Source organism: Microtus oregoni, unplaced genomic scaffold (genome assembly GCF_018167655.1).
Source record: "Microtus oregoni isolate MIOR12 unplaced genomic scaffold, Mior012 000055F_ref0000237, whole genome shotgun sequence".
NCBI classification, from domain to species: Eukaryota; Metazoa; Chordata; class Mammalia; order Rodentia; family Cricetidae; genus Microtus; species Microtus oregoni.
The window spans coordinates 3,319,849-3,329,393 of NW_024543831.1; positions in this window are offsets into that span (position 1 = coordinate 3,319,849).

A 9,545-nucleotide genomic window follows, 5' to 3' on the forward strand; every position below is an offset into this window, starting at 1 on the left:
AAGGCTCCTCTCTGTTGCCTTTGCTCTTATTGACTTTCTGAATATTGGCATCACACACAGGTAGGCTGACAAGAGAGGGAGAAAGTTCCTAGTGACTGACGCTGCCAGAGGGGAACTGTGGCAGGAGGTCCTGAGTCCACTTGGCTAGAGGTCATTTCCCTAGAACCTTCTCCTCTAAGTGCTCCTCTTGGTGCCCCACCGAGGATGGAATCAAAGTTCAGCTAACACTGGTTCATGAGTTGGGGCTAGAGCTGGAAGCAAGCAGCTTGGGGGTCTTGGTCTAGTATGGGTTGGATGTCCACTACGTGTGACTGTCAGTCCTAAGACCAGGGGTTGTTCTCCTTGCCCCACTTAATGGCAAGCCTAGGCTGAGGTTTTCTGGGGAGGCAAGTCTTGGGCTTGTGGTGACAGAGTGGGGTCTCTGGCACACCCCCAGAGCTTCTTTCCACTCTGGGAGGAATGAGGCCAGACAGCGGAGTCTCTGAGCAACATCAGTTGTTGATTGAGCCTTCTGTGTGATGTGTGATGTTAGCCTCAGGCCATGGCGTTTGCCTAAGCTGCAAGGCGCATCCATGTTTACCATGTGCGTGTGCCAATGTGCCATTGCTTTTGATTGTGAAAATAATTCAGAAAGAGAGGAGAGAGAGAGAGAGATAGATTATGCAATTGAGATTCAATAGAAGAGTAAAAGAAATCTGCCAAGAGTCAAATATCCAGCTAGTAAGAGAGAACTCCATGGAAATAATCAAATTATTTTTCCACTTGAGGAGAAAGGAAAAGCAAAGAGGAAGCTTGAATCTCTACTTTTCCACCCTTCACAGGGAATTGGACTTCCTTATGGCAGGTGACCAGAGCATTAAGATTATTTTATTATTGAGGAAACAGAATAGCTGACCCTTGAGCTTCTGGAGCGATTCCTGCTTCCTGTTCCCAGTGTGCCTGCAGTAGGAATGCTGGGATTGCATCTGTATGCTGCCACGCCTAGCTTTGTATGTTCTGGGGATTTGAACTCCGGTCCTCACATTTGCATGGCACGCATTTTATCATCTCCCCAGCCTCTAGCTGTTATTTTTTAATATAAATATATGGGTATGTTTAATTTATAACCAGCCAACTTAATAAACCCTGTTATCATTTATGATATCAAAAAATTGATAGTATCCCATTTTCCAAGTAAAAACTCCTATGTGTTGAAAAACGCTGTGTATTAACCTTGGGATAATGGATGCTGTACGTCCTGGTGTATATGAGGATGCTCCTGCTCTTTCTGCACTAAGCACTGCTGCCGTTATTGCACAGAATAGCTTCGGTCCTTTCTGTCACTCATCAACTGCGGTATGTGTGTGAGCTTCTCAAATGTCCATCCAGGGCCTAGGAGGTAACCTCGGACTTTTCCTATTTGATCTGTAGCTGTGCTGAGTCACCAGATGACTTAAATACATAACCGTTCTTGAATTCCTGGAGAAATTTAATTTGGTTATTTTGGTTATTTTTTTGGTTATTTTGGTTATTTATTAATTTGGTTATTTTTTTCATTTTTTCCATGTTAGTTTCATTTTCTAGGATTTGATGCAGTGTTGGTGTGATAGTCATAATTGGTGTTGGATTATTTTTCTTTTTGTGTTCTTATATTTGATGTTGCTATAGTGCTACCCTCTCTCTCATCTGTTGTGTGTGCGCACATGTGAGTTGGTGGGTGTATGCCGAGGCTAGATGCTGATGTTGGGTATCTTCCTTGATTACTCTCCACCTATTGTTTGGAGAGAGGCTCAGACAATGGAACCAGAAACTTTCTCTCTTGACTGTGCTGGCGGACCTGCAAGCTCTAGGGACTGTTTGTACCTGGCCATTAGGGCTGGGGCTGAAGGCACATATAGCCAAGTCCACTTTTAACTCGCACAGCGGAGATTTGAACTCAGGCCCTCAAGCTTGCAGAGCAAGTACTCTTACTAACCGATCCCCAACTCCCTCTATTTCTTTTCCTTGAGAAACACTGTCTCAGATACCCTGAGCTTGAACTCAAGGCTAACTTGGAACTCTTGAGCCTGCTGCCTCGGCCTCTGACATTGCAGACATATGCACAGTTTCCCCTCTTCCCCTCCCCCTCCTCTCCTCCTCTTCTTTCTCCTCTTTCTTCTCTCCTCTCCCTCTTCTCAATTTCATGTTAGTTCACAGGCGGAGTCTCAGGATGGTAGCTGAGACTAGCCTTGAACCTGGGCTGTAGCCAAAGATAACTTTGAGTTTATGAACCTTCTGCCTCGGTTTCCCCAGTGTAGAGATTATAAGCGTGAATCATTATACCTAATTTTTGCTATTTTCAGTTTTTATTTTTTTTTAATTTTTTTATTTTTTTTTGGATTTTTCGAGACAGGGTTTCTCCCTAGCTTTTTGGTTCCTGTCCTGGAACTAGCTCTTGTAGACCAGGCTGGCCTCGAACTCACAGAGATCCGCCTGCCTCTGCCTCCCAAGTGCTGGGATTAAAGGCGTGCGCCACCACCGCCCGGCTTATTTTCAGTTTTTAAAGGCTAGTCTCCTCACCCCCACCCTTTGGTGCGCACCGGAAGAGTGTACACAGGATTATCTGTTTCTTTAGACTTGGTTAGAATTCTTCCATGTTGTCACGTCTGGGCCTTGGGCTCTTCAAGGGAGGGCTCTAGCACTTTGGCAGCTGTTCTGGGTTTCTGTAGAAAATCCTGTTAAATTGCCTGACTCTACTGTGGTGAGTTTTCTCGATTTATATTTTCCTGTGAATGTGTCACCTTGTCCAGGTTCTGAAACCGTTCTGTGTGAGTCAGGCGACGTCACATCCTGTTCTGCTCTCTATCACTTTCCACGCTTGTTCACCCTCTAAATTCTTTATTCGAGATATTTCTGTTTTCTGTCTTCAGCGGGATAAGATTAGGGAACAGTTAATAGTTATCTGCTTTATTGGCATAAGAAAGAACACCTTTTGGATCGTGTGTTAATTATGTAACCCTCTCATTTAACTCGGCGTCCAAGTAACCAGGACGTTCTTTCTAATTTTCGTAGCTTAAGTCTATTGTCTTGTTTTCTACCTTCTCGAGTTCATTGCTTATTTATCTTCATTTATTTTATTCTTACTTTGTAATTTTACTCTTTTGGTAGAGATTCTAACAGAAAATATTTTCACTAGGGTTATTTTAAAAGTACTTTCAAATTTCAGTTTTGATTTCCTTTGTTCCAAGTGCTGTTTACAGGAAGGAATGAGAAGTTCTGAGTGGAAAGGTTTTATTTCAAGCTTTTAATTTTATTACATTACTCCCTCAGAATATGGGCCTTCTAGGTTTCTAGTTTCTGGAGTATATTGAGGTTTTCTTTGTAGCCAAAGGGCTTCAGAATTGAATAATTAAATTCTCTATTTTGAGGGCTTTTGAGCTGAATAACACACACACACACACACACACACACACACTGTACTGGTTAGTTTTATGTCATCTTGACACAAGCTAGAGTCATCAGAGAGGAGGGAACCTCAGTTGAGAAAATGTCTCCATAAGATCAAGCTGCAGGCTAGCCTGTAAAACTTTTTCTTCCTTAGGGATTGATGTGGGAGGCCCCAGTCTATTATGGGTGGGGCCATCCCTGGGCTGGTGGTCCATGGTTCTGTAAGAAAGCAGGTTGAGCAAGCCATGAGGAGCAAACCAGTAAGCAGCACCCCTCCATAGCTTCTGCAGCAGCTCCTGTGGAGGTTTGAATTGGCCCCATAGGCTTGTGGGGAGCGGTACTACTATTAGGAGGTGTGGCTTTGTTGGAGGAGGTGTGGTTTTGTCAGAGGAAGCATGTTACTGTCAGCTTTGAGGTCTTGGGTGTCAAAGCCAGGCCTAGTGTGGCCTTCTCTTCCTGTTGTCTGCACTATCAATACCTCTCCAGCACCATGTCTGCCTGTGTGCTACCATGTTTCCCGCCATGACGACAATGGGCTAAACTTCTGAACTGTAAGCCACCTCCAGTTAGATATTTTCCTTCATAAGTGTTGCCATGGTCGTGGTGTGACCATGAAAACCCTAGCTAAGACAGTCCCTGCCTCCAGGTTCCTGTCCTGCTTGAGCTCCTGTCCTGGCTTCTTCCTTCAGTGATAGAGTGTGATATAGAAGCATAAGCCAAATAGACTCTTTCCTCCCCAGCTCGCTTTTGGTCATGGTGTTAGTAGTAACCCTGACTAGGACATATATGTTCATAAAATTATTCTAATACACACACACAGCCTTCTAGTAACTATTTTTGTTTACTTCTGCCCTGGTCAGGTGGTCAACTGTGATAACCCTTGACTCCTGCTGTGTCCCAACTTCTCCTTGAGTTTCCTATGCTGCTACTTTAAATATGTTGATGTGCTACTATTTAAATCATGAATATTCTTGGCCATTACAGGCTCACTGGTTACCAGATCCCTATCAAGACCAAGTTTTAAAATTCCCATCCCAAGTTCAGCCTTCCAACTCCTGAAAAATTTTGCTTCTTGATTTTTCTGTGTGTGGGTGTGTTGTTTTTGTTCACTAATGTGAGACCAATATCTCAAAGTGATTGTACATCTAAGATCTAGAAGAAATTTTCACTTAATTCAGGCCCAGTATGAGAGTAAATATTTTTTGCTGATAAAATTTACATAAATTAATATAACAGCCATGTTTGGTTTTTGCTATTTTTTTTTGGCTCAAATCAAGTTTTGTGTTATATTTCTGGTTTTATTGCTGCCTCATTGTTTTCCAATCTTTTATTCCATTTTCTATTTTATCTGCTTGAGGTTTATATATGCATTTCTCCTACTCATTTGCAAAGCTTGAATTTCCTCCAGGTAGTATCTGTGTCTATATTTCTATCCATTTCTGTCTCTACACCTCTTTTTCTTAATCCCTTTTAGCAACTTTCGAAGAGTAAATCACTATATTTTCAACTTCCTCTCTCCATTTTCTTTTAATTAATTACTTTGTCATTGTTTTTCTTAATTTTAAAACCTTTGAAATGTGCATGTGCTTCTGTCTCTTAGCTGATTCATTTCAAATGTTTCTAAACAATTATCTCTAAACAAAAATGTTGCTAGCTACCCACTGTCCTTCCTTCTCCAACCCATTTTTGTCAGCTGTAGCATTTTTGCCTGACCAAGGGTGTCACGTTTGCATTTAGTCCTGTGGCTGCCATCTCTGCCCAGGTGTAGAGTTAGCCTGATTTCCAGTTCCGCTGATTTAATGTCCCCCTTTTTTATGCTATTTTCTTGCATTCATCCTGCAGTGTTAATTTACTCCTTGTGTTTCTTCAGACTCATAGGCCAGTGTTCTCACATTCTCGCGCATCTACTGGGGCCGTCCTCATGCTAGTTTGCCTGGGTGCAGCATTCTTCGATCATATTTTTTATTCCTTTGTCTTAGATCATTGTACAGAGCTTTCTGAGGTGACCTTAACTTTTTTTCCCTCCCATGTATAAAACTATTTGATCCAGTCTGTCCAAGGAATTCTTTGACTTTGAAGTCTGTTTCATTATGAGATGTGACCATCCCAAGCCAGTGTCTTCCTGGGACACAATAGGCCTCTTCAGTCTGTGATTCAGTTCTTTTTCGGTTTTGGAAAGCAATAATAAATCATTTTTAAATCTCTGCTTTTTTTTGCATGGCTGTGAATTGTGTGTATGATTGCCTGCTTTTCACAACTATCATTTTCTTTCTTATGTTTTGTGTTTATGTGTGTGTAATGTGATGTAGGTGTACATGGATGCACAGGTAGATGCAGGAAGTCCGAAGGAAAGCATTGAGGGTACCACTCTGCCATTTTCTGGCTTACTCCCTTGAGACAGGTTCTCTCACTAGTTCTGGAGATAGGCTGGCAGTCAGCAAGCCCCAGTAACTCTCTTGTTCCGGTCTCCATGGTACTGAGGTCTCAGGTGCTTGTGGACATGTGTGGCCATGCCTAGGTTGTACGTGGGTGCTGGGGATTAGAACCCAAGTCCTCAAGCTTGAAGAGTAACTACTCTTGCCCACCCAGTCATCCCCAGACTCTCTCTTTTAATTTCTTATACATTCCTACTAACTTCTCTTGCCTTCTCCAAGTCTGTTCCTTATCTTTCCTTATTCTTTCTGTTGGTTTTCTGTATTTTTTTCTTGTATTTTTTTTTCTGAACAGTGCTATTTTATGATGTCTGTCATGTACTCATCTCCTGTATTTTAAGGCACATTTATACCCGTTTTGTATTCTTGGTTTATGGAAATAATTATTTCGCTGCTTAAACTTTCCATGGTATTATGTTCATCCTCTCTATGGCAACATTTCCCTCTCTGTCAAGAGTGTTCTCAAACTATTTATTCTTTATATTTTTCTCTTTTACAAATATTTATTTATTTGCAGTGCTGGGGATTGAGTCTAGGACTCTGTTGAAGTTGCTTTTCTATTGCTATGGAAAAATACCATGACCAAGGCAACTTATAAAATAAAACATTCTGGGAGCTTGCTTGTATACAGTTTCATAGGGAAAGCCCGTGGCCATCATGACAGGCAGCATAGCAGCAGAAAAAAATAAGAGTTACTGGGCTTAGTTTGGAGTTTTGAAACCTTAAAGTCCACCCCATAGTGACACATCTCTTCCAACAAGGCCATACCTCCTAATCCTTCCTAAATCGTTCTGTCAACTGAGGACCAAACATCCAAATATATGATCCTCTGGGGGTGGGGTATTCTCATATAAATTACCACAGGTTCTAAATATGCAAGATAACTATAACTATAGCCACAGCCTCTTCTTTTCAAACAAATATTTTATTTTGTTTTTATTACGTGTATATGTGAGGATTTGTGCACACTGGCACAGTGCCTGTGGAGGCCAGAGGAGGGTTTCAGAACACTTGGAATAGGAATTACAGGCAGTCGTGAGCCGCTGGCTGGTGTGAGTGCTGGGAGCTGAACTCAGATCTTCTCTAGCCCATGAGCTGTTGCACCTCTTGCTCTATGATGCTTCTTTTTTGGATCATTGATTTATCGTTGAATGAGAAGAACTCTTCTGGGGTCAGCTGTTTGTATGACACTTTGGACTGGGAGCGGAGATGAGGACCTGGGTTATATTCCAGCCACCAGGCTACATATGCGATGACATCAGTGTGAGGTCCTTTATGATTTCTGTCTCACCGGACAACTGACAGTCCTGGTACGGAGCCTTTGTCCCTGTTCCACTTCATAGACGGACTGCCTCTTGCAAATGTGACTTTCAGTGTGTCTCCTCACGCGGCACTGCCCCTGTTCCTGTCACGTCACAGGCTCGGGGTGGCTGCCACTGGCTGTCCACATTCTTGTCTTCACTGCTTCCAAGAAATGGGTGCTGAGTTTTGGCCCAAGGTGTGGCACTTCCCCTGGACACCTGCCTGTCACCTGACCCTGCACCGCGATCCTGCTCTCAGCTGGCCATCACAGACCTTCCCTGGCCTTTTGGACTCAGCTCATGTCTCTGTACTAACTTCATCAAAGATAGATGTCATTCTGGATTCCTCTGTAACTTTCCGGTGCATCGACTTCTCACAGTATCTTCCTACCCAAAGCATACTAGTAATGACTTCCTCGGTACCTATTTCTACGTACCTTTGTAGTTTAATTCTAAATGTTTATTCACTATTTTACATCTGCTTGTGTGCATATGTGGAAGGGCATACCTGCCACGGTGTGCATGTGGAGGTGAGAGGGCAGCTTTTAGCCTTGTGCATCTGGTTACAAAGATGCCAAGTGGAATACATCCCTCTGGGAATCTGTCTGGCTAGCTCCTGGCCCAAACAAAACCTGCTCAGACATCACCTCTTCTGGGCACCTATCTGACTGCTTTGTGGACTTTGAGGTCCCACATTTATAAGCTTCTTCCATCCCTGTCCATCTAGAGGCTGAGTGTCTGGAAGGCCATCCCTCACTTTGCCTGGGTTTGGGCTGGGCCAGTAGATATTCAATAAAATTTGGATCTGCAATTCCTGGTACCTAAGGACACAACAAGAGATAGAGCCTGGTGACCATCTGGCTCCAAGTATGCCAGCATTAGTAAGTCCCTTTTCATCCATCTTTCTATTTACAAACACACACACACACACACACACACACACACACACACACACACAGACAGACATATATGTATTATCAATCATCAACTCTTATCTATCTCTAGATTATCTATCTTTTATCTACTATCATCTATCTATCTATCTATCTATCTATCTAATCTATCTATCATCTACCTACCTACCTACTTACCTACCTACCTACCCACCTACATATCCATCTACCTCTCGTCTTCATAACCACTCCTCCTTCCTTTCTCTTTCTCCTTCTGTATCTATACGTCTATCTTTTTGTCTATTTACCCCACCTATGCAGTGCTTTTCCTCATCCCTGGCACACATCAGTGCTCAGTTGATATAAGTTTCCTGAACTTAAAATGGAATGTTTTCTTCATTTCCCTCCACCTAAATGACAGGACTCAGAGTGGGAAGGGTCTTTTCCAAAGCTATTCAGATGCTTTCCCTGTTCCCCACACCACCGACAGGTCCGGCGTAACAATGATAACGATGCTCGCAGTGGCACATTGCATGGAACACTTGATAGCTCATAAAATGCTTCCTTGCTCACCCTTCCATGACACACTCAGCAGGGTCCACTCAGCCCCATGGCGGGAAGACCCAGGCATCAGAACAAGGGATGGTGAGCACTGTAGCAGAGCAGCCTGGCATCCTGGGGTCCAGCTGCTGCTCCTCCGTCCATCATATCATACCTTTCCCTTGCCAAAATCCTTGCATGGATTTGACCTTGGAGCTCCCTTTCCAGGGTTTGGAGAGGGACTGGAGATGTCTGGGACCTACCTAAGACAGAACCCACCCTCTTTGCATTGGTCTTTTCTCCCTGGCAGTCAGCCCAGCCAGTCCCCCCTCCTGTATGTCATCCCGAAGGGCCATGTCCTCGTTCACGGACCATTGGGTGCAGGCTGCTGCTCTCTCTTACCTAATTGCCAGTCTCCTTGTTAACACTCTCCCTCTGCCTTCCTGCTCACATATCCACCTCTCCTGGTTCCCCCACGAATACCTCCTACTTGATGAACAAGATGTAAGTATACAAGTTATTAATCTTCCTACCGAGGCAATTACAGCCCTGCAAAGTTCCTCCTTGGCCACGTTGGCTCTTCTATGACAACCTTATCAGGTTAGCAATTTCAGATCTGCATTAAGTGTTCAGAAATCAATTTTCAGCTTATTTTGTGTTGCAAAGTTTGCCATGCCTGAAACCGCACTGCTAATTGAACAAGAGCAATTGATGTTTTAGCAGTAATTAAAGATGGTAATTATGACCAAATCTCCCCCATGGCCCTACCGTGTTTGCTTTTGGACCTGTCAGAATGGCGGGCAGGCCAAATCAATCTTAATAAAGTTAGTACTTCAGAAGTCTCCCCAGAAATGGTGTTGCCCTCCAGGTGGAGACAATATGCGTTCAGGGAGCAAAGAGCAAGGGATGACATGTTTAGGGCAGGGTGGAGACAGTCAGTTTGACAACTGGACAGTCATTAGATACAGCCATCT